Genomic DNA, 16,395 nt, shown 5'->3' on the forward strand with positions numbered 1-16,395 from the left:
CGGGTGGCAAAAATGGCTGTTGCTCCAGTGGGGTTGCACTATATCAGAACAGCAACAAATCTTACTTTCCAAATGAGATAAACTCTTCAGTTAACTTCTTGAGCTTTACAGCGTTTGCCAAAAGGATTTCTGAAGTATTTTCTGTATTCAGGTATCTCATGCACATCTATGAGTGGTGCATGCACCATCATTTGTAGGAATTTTCAGAGATTACATACATAACTGGATTATTCTTAAAGAGGCTACTGAAATAACATTTTTTGAAGTGAACCTTGCTTCAAAAAGGCAGGTGTACTTGCTGTGTATTTTTTGTCTGTTCATGGCACTTCCAAGTTGCACAGGGATGTTCTTGTCACAATCAGTTCCTGTCCTGTTTCCTCACATGGCAGTCTTAGCTGAAAAAAATCTCATATCCATCACAAAACTTATTTTGAAGTTTATGTGACTGAAAAGGGTTTCTAAGTTGTGTTATGATAGAAGTGGTGCTAAGTGTAGAAACTCACCTTTATTACATGGTAAGGCAGAAGGTGATCAAGCAAAGAATGGATTGTGGTCTAAGTCAAGTACCTGAGTGGCTGCAGATTCTTACCAAGTTTTCTTTCTAAATCTTAGAACCCAAGAAACAAAACCTCATGGTCTAATGCTGTAATGCACAGTGACTGTCAAAACACAAAGGACTGGAATCATATTCCTTACAAATATATTCCCCATCAAAGGATGGGGAAGAATAAAGTTTGCATTAAAACAAGGGTATTTTCTGGTAACAAGATTAGAATGTTAATTATATAATGGTAATATGTAGTGTCAAGTTTGGATTTTTAAAAGAAGTTAAATTACTAGTGATCAGCTTATCAAGTGAGGATGGACCAGTGTACCTTCTGAATTATTTGTTTTTTTTCCTGAAAATATATTTTGATATAGTTTGTAATAAAACTCTATAAAAGCAAAGATTACCACTTAACATTTTATTTTTGTCAGGAAAGCATCTCCTGCAAAATACTTACAAATGAGTTTCTTCTGCACTCTTGACTGAAATGCATTATGCAGAAATCTGACAACTGTTCAGTACAATTTGCAAGCTGCAGAGAATTCAAAATAGTCTTTGATGTCTAGGCAGAAATTCACTGTACAGCAGGGAGTTTAGGTTGGTTCTCTTCGTTTTATCAGCCCATGTTGTGTTTAATTAAGACATGGCAAGCATCTCAGGATTAGCCTTTGACAGCTGAGAGTTTTTGCTTCAGGTTAATAAGCCTGATTTTTTTTCTCCTCTCCCATTTTTCTCCTTCATAAAATTCCAATAGGCTGTCAAATCTTCTAATACTTTTCTGGAAGGAGCCTTCTTTTGGACAGAGATATCATATTGGCACTGGTGGGTTCCTCAACTTCACGCACAGTAACTGTCCCAAGTGAGCTGACTGGATTTTACTACATAGCAGAAGCTTTTAATGTAATAAAATTCACATCTCACAGCAGGTATAAAATAAATGTTGGATGTGAGGACTGCAGAAACTGTCCTTGCAAGAAATCAGGCAGTGTGGGTTGGAACATACACGAATGAAAGCTAAATGAGAAGCAACAAAAACCTTAGCAAGAACAGCAGAAAATAATAACCAAAACAATTGAAGCAGTAATGATGTTTATTTGTACTTGTTATCAAATATTATCATAAACCAAGAAAAAACTGTAGTAAATCAAACACTGATAAAGTAAAATTACATTATATGTTAACAATTAAAAATGTCATCTTAAAGAGACCAAAAGTGTGGAGAGAAGAGGGAGAAAATTAAGTCCTGGGCGTACCAAAAGTGGATCAAGCCAGTGATTTTTCCTGAGCAAGCACTTGGTCAGGTACTATGCAGACACCTTTCCTGCCTTTCCTATTCCACTTCAATATAAATATACTTTTAAAGTGCAACTTATCTTTAGAAGAAAATGTCCATAAATTGTTAACCCCCCCCTATGATAAAAACAACTATTAAATAAGGAATGTTTATTAGAACTTGGACAAATCCTTATGCAGAGGATCTACTGGGAGAAAGCACTGAAACAATCAAAGTTAAACCAGCTGCAGAAATAAAAAAAAGAAAATTACAGCTTTAGCAAAGGAATGGGAGTAATTATATTTCCATTACTTTGTATTATATTTTTTGTCTTCTTGGGATAAGATTTAACTTACTCAAAGTCTGAACCGTTCTGACTGCTGGAACTTGGGCGAGGGGACGAGTCAGAAGAACCCCTGAGGGAAAGAAAAAAGCTTTGTGCTCACATTGGAATGGATCAGATCTGAAAAGGGAAAGGTACGTTCGGAGCTCCTGGGGCTCCTTGGGCTCAGTTTTTAAAATGAACTTTTGGGGGATTTTAGAGCAGACTCAGCTCTGAGTTGCACGGCTACCTCAGCTCGGGAAATGAGGGAAGGTAGGAAGGTGCTCATTTTTTTGCAGAAAGTAAATGGAGACCTGTAGCATCAGAAACATAATCCAACAGCAATAAACAAACATCCTGAGTAGCAGCATTAGTTAGAAACTGTTCAGCTTGGAGAAATCAGCCATGAGTTGATTTGTCCCTTCAAATGAAATGTAAAAAAACAGGACAGTGGATGATTGTCATTTATCTTGCTTTAAGATAACTATATTAATTTATATCAATGGATATCCTATATGTCCATTTATTGTAACCTGGGAAGTGTTACAGGAGACCACGCCTTCTTTTATGACATGACATTGTCAAGGATGGCATATGTTAAAACATTATTTTTTCTTCAAAACTGAATGTTTTGAATACTTTTTCTAATCGTTTCTGACTGAGGGGAAACTATAGAAACGCTACACATTAAAATAATCAGCAAGGGCATAGCAAATACAAATATTACACTATATTTTACCATGACTTAGGGAAAAAAATAATATACCATTGTGGTATTTAGTGAATATGTGATCATTTTGGGCATTTAGAAGTTTTGTTGAGATGACCAATCTAGATCCCAGCATTTTTGTGTGGTAAGGGAGGAGAAGCACATCCAGGGGCCAGAGGCTGATACGAACAAGCAGCCATCTCTAGAACTGTTTTCAAGGTGCTTTTGTATTTTTGCTACTACTCTGATTAACAAAAATCTTCAGTATCAGCAGACTAAATATAAAGGTACTTGTGCTGAAGGATAAATAGTAGGATTTTCTAACAAATTCTCTCATCTCTTTTCTGCACTGTAAACTATCATTTTCATAGGCATTTCCATATTTCTTGTCCTTCCCCTTATCAGTATCTGGTTTCTTCCCAAAATATTTCACCTTCTCTTTCTGCCCTTGAACTGTACATTTAATTGGATTCATGCGTAGGAATGGTGGGGGTGGGGGGAGCAATAAATTGTTGCAAACATCACCTTCTGCATCATTTGGAGTAAGAAGAATATGAAGGAAGAGGTTACATGGCTAGTTAGCACAATTTTCTGTTTGGTCTCATGGGTTTTTCTTTGGCTGATCATTCATTTCTTTATGGTTGTTGCTGAGAGTATTTAACCCAAAATGTAAAAGCAAACCAAAATATGATTGTCCTTTTCCTTGCCATTTTTGGTAGTCCCAGTAACTGTATTAAGAATTCTGTTTGGCAAGTAGAATTTTATATGCATTTTCCAAAGATACTGTTAACATTACAGGTTATATGTGATGGGTGAACTCAATTAGTACAATATCATAAATGCTCCCAAATGGAAAGTTTTATTATGGTTTTGCCTTCCCTCCTTCAGAATTCCACAATTATAATTATGGTTGGCAAGAGGTGAAACTTTATATGCTTTTGTAGATTTATAAACTGTGTCCTAACAGTTCAATTTCCAGAAATTCCTAGGATTTCTTTCATATTTTGTACAGTACTTTGTAAATCTTTGACTGACTAAATGATGCAGAAAAAAAGTCAACCAAAGCAGTAATTGCAGGTTCAGTGCTGAGTAAAAGAAATAATTGCAGAAATTGATTTGGCTTAAGAAACATCAACTACATTGAATCCCCCACTGCTAAATTTAACAATAAAAAGGCTTTTAGAATTAGAAATGTTTTGCTTTTATCCTTATGCTTTGTTTTTAACCTGTCCAAGCCTTGTGTGTAGCTGAAACAGAAAATGCAGCATAATGGATGGAGATTTAACAAAAAAGAAAGAGATGACCTATGCTGATGTAATGCTTTCTGTCATCTTTTGTGTGAGTCTCCCATTTTGTCAAGTTTTCTAAGCGAAACTCTTTAATTGTAATGTGCTTCTTAAACCAAATTGGGCTTGAACATGGGTATATTTCAAAATAATTTCAATAAATCTCAACAAATGTTACTTGCTGAGTATTATCATTTTTGTTTGTGCTTTAGAATTTCTGAAGATGTAAATTAATTTAGATGTAGTCCTAATCAGTCTTTGAAGAGAATGTTAATTATATCTAGCAATAATTGTTTTGCAGAAAATTGGGAAATCAGCCTGGATCTCTTGAATGGTTTATGATTCAATCCCACTTCATGAGTAAGCTTTGCCAACTGTTTTGTTTCCACCATGAAAGCTTTATGTATGTGGGGGTGTGTGTACACACACACATATATTAAATATATATGTATGGAGTTCTTGTAAGTATGCTTACACAAAAATCGAAGTATACACTGTATTTCTTTTCTGTTAGTTCTGAAAGGTCCGTACTGTTGAATTAGATAAGGCTGAATAGAAACAGATTGGGACACTGGTAATTCAGGATATGCTTTTTGAACAGGCAAAGGAGCTTTTTTAAGAAAAGGAGATTAAAATGTTGTGCCATAGCTTTCAGAAATGTTCTGTGCTTCAAAGGAAAACACACTTATCTAGCTGCTACAAGATGAGACTGAACTTGGTGATGACAAGCGTGACAACAAATCAGCGTGTTGCTCACTGGAGCTCGAGTCAGTCTGGTGTTCCTCCTGCAGTGGTTTTTCTGTCCTGCTGCAATGCCAGTGCACATCTGATAGTGCTGCTGTATTGTGCTCTGGCACAAATGAAATCTGCCAGCCATTATTACAGTAGCTACAAGTAATTTTGCCTCATACTTGCCCAAATCTTTCCAGGTTATAAAATATTAGCAATCTCCGAAAGGCTGTTGTATAATGTTACATCGTACCTAGTTTTTTTAACTGAGTGTGCTTTTACAACATGGGTGTTTCAGAAGCATACAGTACTGGATCATAATCATAAGAATGAGCCAATTTCTGTCACTTTTATGTGCACTAAATAGGTAATAACTTGGGTTTAAAGGGATTATTGCCACACTAATGAAAGTTCTAGGAAAGGATTTGGTATCAGGAAAGCAGCAAGTGAAGAGGCTGCAACACTGACAGTAATGACTATTTATGTTTCTAACAGTGATTAAAAATATTTTCCCTGAAATTCTGCATAATTATTTTTAGCCAAATGTATGTCTGTGAGTGCTTTTTGACTTACATTTTGGGAGTTCAAATACTGAGCTAGATAGTGTGTGTGGTAGAGCTGTATGGTGTGCTACCACTATCCTGTCAGAAATGCCCAAATGGAATTTGCAAAGATAGCCTGTGAAGCAGCCCTGTGGTCAGGAGCTGAAACACATTCATTGCTACTCCTGAATAATCAGGGTGTAACCTTTTCCCTCCCTACTTCACCCTTTCATTTGCAAAATTGAACAGCATTAATAAACTATTTGATTGGGTTTTTCTTCAAATATGTTAGATTATCCTCTAAGTGGCATCTCTCTTGCATAGCCTGTGCACTGCTCCTGTTTCCAGTAACACAGACAAATGCAGTTTCATCTCATCTCTATGGCTACGTGGCGTTATGCAACATGACTTTTGAGAAATTGTAAGAGATGGGCTTTTTTTTCTGTTAATGTTTTTTCAAGGTAAATACATTCTTTTGTTCAGTCTCGGGGAGAAGCAAAATACCGAAAATAATAATATTAGAAAGGCTAAACGGTTCTTTGTGTGTATGATATCTAATATTTCAGAAATGATTTAACTAATTGGCAAATTGAAGGACTGAAGCTTTGCACAAAAGCTACTTTGAAAGGGTTTCCTTACTGAGGCCTTGTTGTATCCACTTCACCCTTACAGTATAAAAGAGGTTGTTGTTTGTTTGATCTCTATATATACATAGAAATATAGAGAGATAATACACAGAAGGGACCTGTTGTCTCTATGTCTTTTTTCACTTCCATTTCTTTCCTAAAAAAGGAGTTACTGTGTTTTCTTCTTTCATGGTAAGGAAATGAACAACAACGTAGAACACTTAAGATCTTCCTGAATGACCTTTGTATGCTTGTGAAGTTTGAATAAAACAAATAACACCACCATGGAATTAAACTAAACTTTTAAAGCCACTTGAAATGTCATGGAGATCATAAAATGCTAGCATGTTTGATTCTTGGTGTGGTGAATGAAAAGAAGATGATGCCTGTGACGCTCAGAACTATTTGTCATGAGTGCAAAATTAAAAAAAAAGGAAGAAAAATAGGGGCAGTGGGACTGTTGAGTGCCTAAAGGGCAGAAGTTTCTGAGTAATTGATTAGCAACCGATTTATGAGAGTTCTAGGATTAAAATCCATTTTATGGGTGTTTCAGAAATGGAGCTATTTTTTAATTTGTAATAAGTATGGTACGGACTGTGGCAATGAAGAGTTTCTATTCCCTCCTTCCATCTGTGTTCTACATCCATCTGTCATACTTTATCCTTGTTTAGGTTGAAAATTTTCTGGATTTGGGCAGTGTTTGTATTTACAAACTAAACAACCCATAGGGACAGAAGGTGTGAGACCTGCTGGTGTCACCACTTGGCAGCAGGACCCCTGTGACAGGAAAGAGGCCATTTTTGTTACTGGAGTTGCTAAATCCTGGCATTCAGCGCTTATCACAAAATAACTAAGAAAACAAAGCACAGTTGCATTCTACTGTCCTAAGGACACACCACTCCTGAATAATAACAGAGCATCCAAAGGATGGCTGGAAACAACTGGCATCTGAGTGACCAGAATGATAATACTGCCTTAAATACAAGGCTCAGGCTCATCAATAAATAGATTTTTCTATTAAGATAACAAAGACAAATATCTGCTACTGTATATACGTGTTCTATAGTCTTTGCTGAATTTAATTTGACACAAACAGGATTTGTTAAACTAAAATTACACAAGCATTTATTTTAGATTTCTAAGCTCTCTTCTGGTCTGTGGTAAATTTATCCAGTTAACTGTATGACAGCACTTTGGAGATAAGAACTGTTCCTTTTTCCTACAGAGATATGTATTTAATATAAACAGAAATTTACATATATACTTACTCAAATTATGACTAACAGACAGGTTGAAACTGCAAATAAATAAACTGGGAAATTTAAAAATAGCTCAGAAGTATCCTTACTGTATTCCTATAAAGTATGATTGTATCAGTCAATAGAGCAGTAGAGGGCAACGTGGCCATGGCATGAATCTGCACTCTGAAATGGCACTTTTCTTGGTTTTGATTTTTTTGAGTTCTGGTTTTTAGGATCTGAACTTTTCAACTAGAAAGACTGTAGCCTGATATTATTAGACATTGAAACATAGAATCATTTAGGTTAGAAAAGACCTTTTAAATCACTGAGTCCAACCATTAACCTGTCACTGCCAAGGCCACCACTGGCATGATGAAACTTATTATTTTTTTAAAAGCACTCCCCTTATAAAATAATATGCAATTTTTTGTGTAGTAAAGGAAGCCTCAGTGTGTTTTACACTTCATTTGAGCCATCATAAACTGTCATATTAATTCCAGAGCACAGTATTTATTTACTTATTTTAAAATTTGTATTGCTTTTATCATGACAAAATAAGCAATCTCCAGCCATGCTATTCATCTAATCAGAAGAGCATGTGAAGTTAATTTCCAGTGGGCTCTGTGTGAAGCACATTTATTCCCCCCTACCAACCCTCATTCAGCACAGAACTTCTACCACTGTCACTTCCACCCAAAGTACCACCTTATGATAAATGAATGTTTGAAATTCACTCAGTCTATTTTTTAATAAGAAAAAATGTACCACAGCATATAAAAATGGAAATTATGTTTCAGAAAATGTAAAATTTTTTGATAGATTCCCTTCAAACTCAGAGCATAAGAAGAGTGTGTCTTATGAAAAGGGGGGACAAAATGTGAGAGATTCAGTATTTTAAATGAGTGAATCCTCAGTTTGTGTTTCTGTAATCTGAAATAGCACTGATAGTGCTAGAATAGCTAGGAAACAGTTACTCTAGTTTTTGAGCACAGGAACTGTGCAACCTTGGGGGATACTGATCCACCTTGAATTCTACTATAAGAAGAAAACAGCAGTCTCTGAGATAATATTGTACCCTATTCTATAAAAACTGACTGCCAGAGGTGATTGGTACAGGGATCATCTCTGTGCTTAAAGTGCTGACCATTGCTAGACCTGGACTAATTAAAAAGCACTTTATCAGTAACTCAGCAGCTTTCACTTGTTCATCCAGTATCTGGTCCATAACCACAACCATAATTTGATTGCAATATAAAGTTTCTTTATTCTACCACTAAAATTCCGATTATTGCAGTACTTTATTCTGATCTTTCACTCACTTCTCTCATTCATTTCTCCCTTAGTTGATTTTGTTCTACTTGCTTGGGTCTTAGTCATTTCCACGCCTCTGAAAGTGTTCTACTTTCCAAGCTGATGTGCAAAAACCATCTCTAAGAAGCATGCTAATTATATGGATGGGTTTGGTGACCACAGCCTAAATTTCAAATAGCAATATGCTGCTCGTGAATATTTCTGTTCTATATAAGAACTACATGATTTTGGAAGCTCTCAATTTGAGTTTCAGTAGCATACAGGATTTGTCTTTTAATAACTCAGTGTAGGAGAACTGCAGTACCCCAACCGTCTGCTTTATGCTGAACTCTCTGAAGCAGCCAATTTTGTCTTTCAGAACGTGGCTGCTGCACATGCTGGGTGCTGATTACAAGTATTATCTTAAGAGAATCACTTCTCAATATTTAAGAAAATTACTCTTCTTTTAAAGTAATGCTTTTGTGCTTTCATACTCCTGCTGGCTCCTCTCACCAGGAGGGAGCTGACAAATACCCTCATTCACTTCCATGGCTGCCTTTGCTGCTGCACTGTTTGTGTTCAGCAAACAAACTGGGAGGAACAAGAAGGCTACAAACAATCAACAACCTGCAGCTTCTCAAGAAGCAAAGAAAGTAGCTTGGCAACAAAAAGAAGACCTGTGGTATAGCGCAACCAGAGTGGTTTGTCCGTGTAACAGGACGGGAGCAGCGTCTGAGAAGGGCCTGAAACAGATTTAAAGGTTCAAAGCCTTTGGGCACCTGATCTGCTTTACAGAGAGCTCATGAAAATCAAATGCAGGTAGGAGCCCTGCAAGAAAGAGTGTAACCAGGATTTTTGCTGTCATGTATTTTTCCTTCCCTACTCACTTTTTGTGTCCGTAGGTATCACACCCAAGTTCAGGGAGTGTGTGCCAGAGCCAGCATTAGAGGTCTGGAAGATCTGGTGGGTTTGTGCGCACACAACCTGAGCTCACCTTACACTCCTGAGTACCTGCTGCTGTACCAAACTAAATCCTTTTTAAGCCTGATCTTCTTTCTTCACTTCTGTTCCTTATAATACATTGTGAATCACCATAATCTCTGCTCTGTAATGAAACCACAGAAGTAAAGTGCTATTTCCCTCAGCTAATATAATTGCAAACTACTATAAATCAAATAACTGTCAACTTCCAAAATACTTTGTTTTCCCTAGTTACGCTCCCATGTTCCCATAATTTTTTTCTCATTAAATACCACAAAGTAGTTTTGCTCAGATTACCTTTTTATTTCTAAATGAACCCTTCTGTCCCTGTAAGCACAGGCCATATGGTTTTTTAGGATCCTAAAATTGCAACTGCACCTTAACACCAAACCCATGAATCCAATTAGCTGCATGAAAGAAGCAGGCAAAATATTTCCAGAGAGATAAGGCTTGTGCAAGGAGGCAATATGTTTTCTTAGACCAATTGCTGTAGCTGCAAAATATTTCTACTAATTTTCAAATGCCCTCCACAGCTGCCTGGTCAAGGCATTAAAAAAAAAATGCAGGAAATAGAAATATGGTTTTGAAAATCCAAAGTACATCTAAATAAGGAGCAGAGAAACGTAAGTAAGTTCAAATAAGATACAGAGAAACGTTATTTAAAATACTGCTGCTGTTACTACTGCCCCCTGTTTTATCCCAATATCTCTCTGGTTCCTCATTCATATTAAAGACAGTCATATCCAGCTCTCATACAACAGTAGTAGCACAGTCTGCTCAGGGATCAAGAAATCATGCACTGTATTGTACTCTGATATTTCATGGTTTATAGAAATCTTTTTAATTGAGCTATACTCAAGTGATTAATGCACTTATCCTCCCCTTCACAGTGGCTGCTGCTGCTGCTGTAACATATGGTTTGCTGTCTGCCTTGTGCTATACATATTTGCTTTCCAACTGCCCTGAAGATTTCAGAATAAATTCTGTACTGCATGGCAAAATACTCCTTTACTCAACATGAAAAATCTTGTGGCTTAGAGTCTACAGTTCACTTGTATAGAGGAGTTTTAAATCCTGAAAGAGTGAAAAATGGAAGTTAGGTTTCCCATTTTTTTTCTCTTACCTTCTCTGTGGCTGATAAATTTATAGAAATTTTGCATTGCTGTTTCTTCCTCCGGCTAGTAATCTAACTAAAGAATTTTACCAGTGCCTCTATTTGTTTCTATTGCCTGATTTTTTCTGGGAGTTCTGAATCTGCTTCTCGACATTTCTATATGGCTTCAGAATACATGATGGTTTTCTTCTGCTTTTTTCACATCTGCCAAAAGAATACTCGATATTAATGGATTGACAGGAACATACATGTTTCTTCATCCTTAAAGGTGAGTGAAAGATAGAGCAACAACTGTTTATAAGTTTTATTTTTCTTCCTGGGTTTTCTGGTTTGTAATTTTTTAACTGCTTCAAATAAGTTTTCTTCCCAAGATTATGTCTGAATGATAAAGAAGAAAAAAGTATGTGGAAAATAAAGTTACTATGGTATATTTAATCCATAACCACAACTGACTGGAAACAAAATTATTAATCTCTACCAGCCTGAAAGTCTTTTTTTTTTTTAAATTTGACTCTTCCAATAAAGTCAATTAAACAAGTTCGCAAAAATGGACAAAGGAAATTAGTAATAGTCACACACATGGATTTTTTATCACTCTAAACAATACTTTATCAAGTATTTACAAATGATAACAGGAAAAAACAAATCCTTGAATTTGCAAGGCCTGTATTATGAGAGCCACCTTCTCCCTCATTGCACAGTCACACCTCAGGCATAGTCATGCTCCCAAACTGCATATGCTGGATTTTGCAGTCCACTAGAAATAGAAGTGCCAGACTGGCAAGGAGGAATTCCTGTACATTGCCAGCCATTTTGTACCTCTTTGCAGGGAAACGTTACATAATGTCAAGCCAACAATTAAAAATATTTTTCTCTATATATATTACCTTTTGAGCCTTCTCATTTTAAATTTTTTTCTATATAATTAATAAATTCAAGGTTCTCTGTTGAATCTGATGTAGACCTCCATTACTGGTATATACGTACATTCTTCTGTTACAGTATGGGGTTGGGTTTCTATCACTGAAGTCACAAATTGATCTTAGTCAGAACAAACGATATGAGTGGAATAGGATGGGAAAGTGGGATTTGAGCAATGAAGGAAGTAGAACTCTTGGGGGAAGAATGCAAGCCAATAAATAGGAAGTTGACTCCTGGATCTAAAGGCCCCTAAACACCCACTTCACCTGCAATCATCGATGCTAAAGGAGGCTTTTATTTAAGGCACATTTCAGGTTCTGAGGGGAACTTATTCATGAGATCCTTCTGTGGTCATAGAATCAGCCAGATAGGAAGAATTTCACCTACAGTTACATTTATGCCAGTAGGTTACACAGGTTCAGGAAGCACTTCTTGGCACGGCAATTTAACTGTTTAGTTAGAACAGCACCTACCATTTTTTGGAATAGACAACTCCCTCTCTCGCAGTTCTCAGGCATAAGTTTGCTCATGTTCCCAATACAAAACCTGCATGGGAACAGCCTAATTTGGCTGTAGATAATCGTCATAGAAATACTGATAAAGGGATATTTTCAAAACTATATTTAACCTTTCTTTGATTTTAAAGACCAGCACATAAAAGCAATATTCAGAATGGCTTGTTCCAGTAGTTATTCTATGTCACAGCACTGGCAAAAACCTCCATAACAAAATGGAAATCTAATGGTTATGAGATCTTTTTGTAAGTAATCCCTATAAAATGGGACAACTACTTCAGTGAAGATCCTAGAGTATATGACAACTATCTGGTTCCTGAAAGGTATGATTCCTTAATATTTAATCTTAGGTTGTATATGGAACAAAAAAATTACATTGGTAAAATCTAACCTTCTTGTGTTCTCTAGATGGTTTATTTTACACAGTATAACTGCAAACATGAACCACAAAGCAAGAAAAGTGTTTTTTTTTTTTTCTTGAAGGGAAAGTTCTTCTTTCTTTTTTTCTAGGACTTTGTAATGAAGAATGTTTCAAGATTGTGATAAACTTAGCCTTTGTATCATAGATTTTTACTGGGGAACTTTTGCTAGGGAATTTTTTTTTTCATGTTTTCATGCAAAAATACCAAGGAGGAGCACAAGTATATGTGTAAAAACACCTCTAAACCCACCATGTAAATTGTCTAAAGTAATTTATAAAATAAATGCAATTTAATTCCCCGGAAATGCATACTTTGTGTAATCCTGTGAAGTGGATATAAAGTGTTATCCTCTCAAAACAGTAGTTCTATAAATTATCTTCAGTGTGTCTGTGTAGAGTAACAGATGGAAGACTATCAAGTCTTTTTATTATAAACGTAACTGTTGTGGGAATCTCACACCTGCCATGTAATGTCAGTTATTAGCTAATTAACAGTACTGTGAGCTGGATTGGCCATCCATGGTCAGGTGTATTGAACACTCAGTTCCTCAACAGAATCTATGAGCACAAAAGCAGGGAAGCATCTGCAGGTTCATTGTCAGTTTTGAAGCAGTCATACAGGGCTACTGGTTTTAATCATTTTCACATTGTTCCTTAATTTATTTGATCTAGTGTGGAGCTGTTCATCGTAGAAATTTGATTCCTTTTCTGGACTACTCCAGTGGATCGAGTTTCTGCCTCCACCAAGCTTAGGTAGGTTGGTTCCTGCCCAAGTCCTTTCACATGTGAATGTGATTAAGGCAGGACCTCAGGCTTCAGTGCTCAGCTGTTTAAAATTGGAGGATGTGGCCAATAAAAGGCTCCCTTACTGAGCAGCTGCCCTTTAGCTCTGTGGAGAAAAGGTAAAGTAGTGGGGTGAACAGTCCCCCAACATTAATTTTGTTTGTAGCTTCCAATTTCACTGTAGAGGTTGGGATTGTGAGTAGGGAAGGAAATCTCAGTTTCCTGCAACTGCAGAATTGAGAGGAGCACCTCGGTTGCCTTCAGATGAAGTGCCTCAAGTTGACACTTGTAAGTAAAAGTTTTAGTACCTGGCTTTAATTTTCAGGAATAAGGTAGACCATTGGAAAGCTTACTCCTTACTGAAAAGTCAGTTGGACTTTAGCTCTGACATGTCTAAACTCATTTAGGTGCTGGTTAATTTTTTTTGAGAGTTTACTAGTCAGTGTTCATTTATCAGCAGCTCCAGTCATTTATGAGTCAGTGAGTATATTCACATGTTCAACAGTGGTAGCAATAATGCTGTATTTCCAGAACACAGATCCAACAAGGAAAAGGAAATTTTAGGTCTTAAAATATTAAACCCAATTCAAGATGCTTATGCTTTAATTGTTTTCTTTCCAGAAATTATTCGTTGGGAAGAACTTGTGTTATGAAAGTAACTTTCTGGTTTAATCCTTCATGGGAATCAAGTATTAATATTAATAAAGAGCACCTGACTCTCTTTTCCAAAGAAGAAACACATTCACTGGACCATTTATTTGATGGTTATTTACAGAATTCTATCTGGACAAGAGCTTGTAAGTTCTACTGAAAAATTATAATGAACTTTGAAAGCTCTTGTGAATACAATAAACCGCTAAGTTTTATCAAGGGCATTACTGTTGCATCTATTTGCTTTGTGCTGCAACACACTGTAAAAGGAATTATTAATTCTGTTTCTTGATAATAATCTAATCTAACATTATCTTACATATTTCTGGGTTTTACCATTGAAACATAGAGGGATGACCTGCATGATCATGTCTTCTTTCTGTTTCAGAAGCTTCAATGTTTATAGTAATATTCATGTCTTTGTGTTGTTTCTATTCTGCTGTATACTTGTGAGGGAGTAATTCAGGTTTTCATACAGTAGTATAATACCAGAATTTTCACAGTTTTTAACATTTAGTTTTAGTTAGAAAGTAAACTGTTACATCATGTTCTTGATTTGGCTTTTGTGATAGAAAATGAAAGCTGAAGGCAACTTTGCCACTAGGGAAGCACAGGGGAATGCATCAGAACAGGTTCAAGGAATAAAGATGAAATGCATTCTCCTGGGTTTTTAAAGCACACACCTGCAGTTGGTTGCTATGAGCTCCATTTCTATTTGTATTCATGTTTTTTAAAAAAGTGAAGCACTAAACAGCACACATCCTCTCTGCTGCTGCTGAAGTGTTACTACCAAAGGTCAAAAGAGAAGAAAGAGTTGGGAAGGATAAAGGGAGGCACAGGGACTGAAGACAATAAGTAACATTATATGCCATTTTCAATTATTTATACTTAGAGTAACTAAACAGAGAAGTTTGTTTTATATTTTTATGTTTCCAAAATCACTATAGTATAAACCAAGGAAAATACCAGACTTGAAAAAATGTATTTTGTATATACTTTACTTGTTTAGGGCCTAACTTAGGCTCATTGAAATAAAAATTTTGTCATTAATTCCAGTGGAGTTTTCACAGCTCCTGATGTGAAAGCAGAAAGAAGTATGAATATACTGCATTTTTAAGGCAGAAAACGTACAAGAAAGTTTTTCAGAAAACAAATAAACCAAAGTATGCTAGTCAGATAAACCCTGTTGAAAAGTGTCAACTTGATATAGCATCAAGTGGCACTTTATAATATAAATACTGGTGTAAGTTTTACAACAGCTTGCTTTCCTCTAACAGTTGGCTGAAAGACATGTCTAGTAGTTAATGGGAACTTCTTACAAAAATAATAAAAAAAAACCCTGAACAAAAACCCAGAAAAAAAAGAGGTAGTTTACTCATGTAACCTGACTCTTTATGCTCAATGGCTGCCACCTGCATTGTGGCACCAAGGACAACACAGATGGTCCTGTGATTAGACTGAAATGAGAACTTCCATCAGCTACAGAGAAGTCAGCCTTAAGTACCTACTACTGGTATTATCCTACCCTTTGGATTCCAGCATTCCCTTGAATGTAAGGAATTAATATTTTTGAAGGGTTTGGATTATGTGACCCTGAGGTTTTTTGCATGGATGTTGTTTCTTCTAATACAATAAGTAGATTAGCTGTAAAATTCTGATTACTTTTTTCCTCTTCCCATGAACTGCACATTTTTCTAACAACTCTTTTTGAGTGCAATTCAGCAAAATATTTTTTTCCCCACGAAGCTCTACACCAAATGGTCTTGTCCATAGTGGGTGTATTCTCTTCTTTGGCACTATAACACTGACAGTCCCTCTGCAGATGGTCTGCTGCTCCAACATGGTCCTTGATTAATTCTGCTATAAAGTTTATTGAATGATAGCAAGCTTAATTCATTGCAATATTATTGCATCCTTATGGTAACACTCTGTCTTCCCTCAGTGATTATTCCTTGGAAAGAGGATTCTTAGGCTACTGGTCTTCTGTCAGAGTGCTCCTGGCTTTTGCCAGCTCTCACAAGGCCCTTAATCGTTGCCAGTGAATGAGTCACAAAACAGGAAAAAGCAGAACCTGATGTTCCTTGTCTTTTCACATAGACAGGGATGGTGTGACGTGTTTTTTAAAAAACTGTCAGTAACTGACACCACTTAGAACAAAAGTCCTGCCATCGTTAACAGTACTGAGATAGAAGTGGATGTAGCAATATTGAGACAGGTCTGTAAGGTATTCTCATTGCACTCTGAATCCAAATTAAGCACCAAACTTCTGAAAATGGACGCTTCCTGTGCTTTGAAGCATTCAGTGTAGTGACCCACATTTAACAGTGTTTATCCATTTCCTTAAGATGCAGACTTGCTAGCTCTTCAAGAATACTCTTGTATTTGCTTTTCAGATGAAGTGAAATTGTTTGTATACAAACCATGTCCCTTCTTGTCAATTTCTC

Source organism: Empidonax traillii, unplaced genomic scaffold (genome assembly GCF_003031625.1).
Source record: "Empidonax traillii isolate 1590-97213 ecotype Southwest subspecies unplaced genomic scaffold, ASM303162v1 scaffold155:size2260171, whole genome shotgun sequence".
Lineage (NCBI taxonomy): Eukaryota > Metazoa > Chordata > Aves > Passeriformes > Tyrannidae > Empidonax > Empidonax traillii.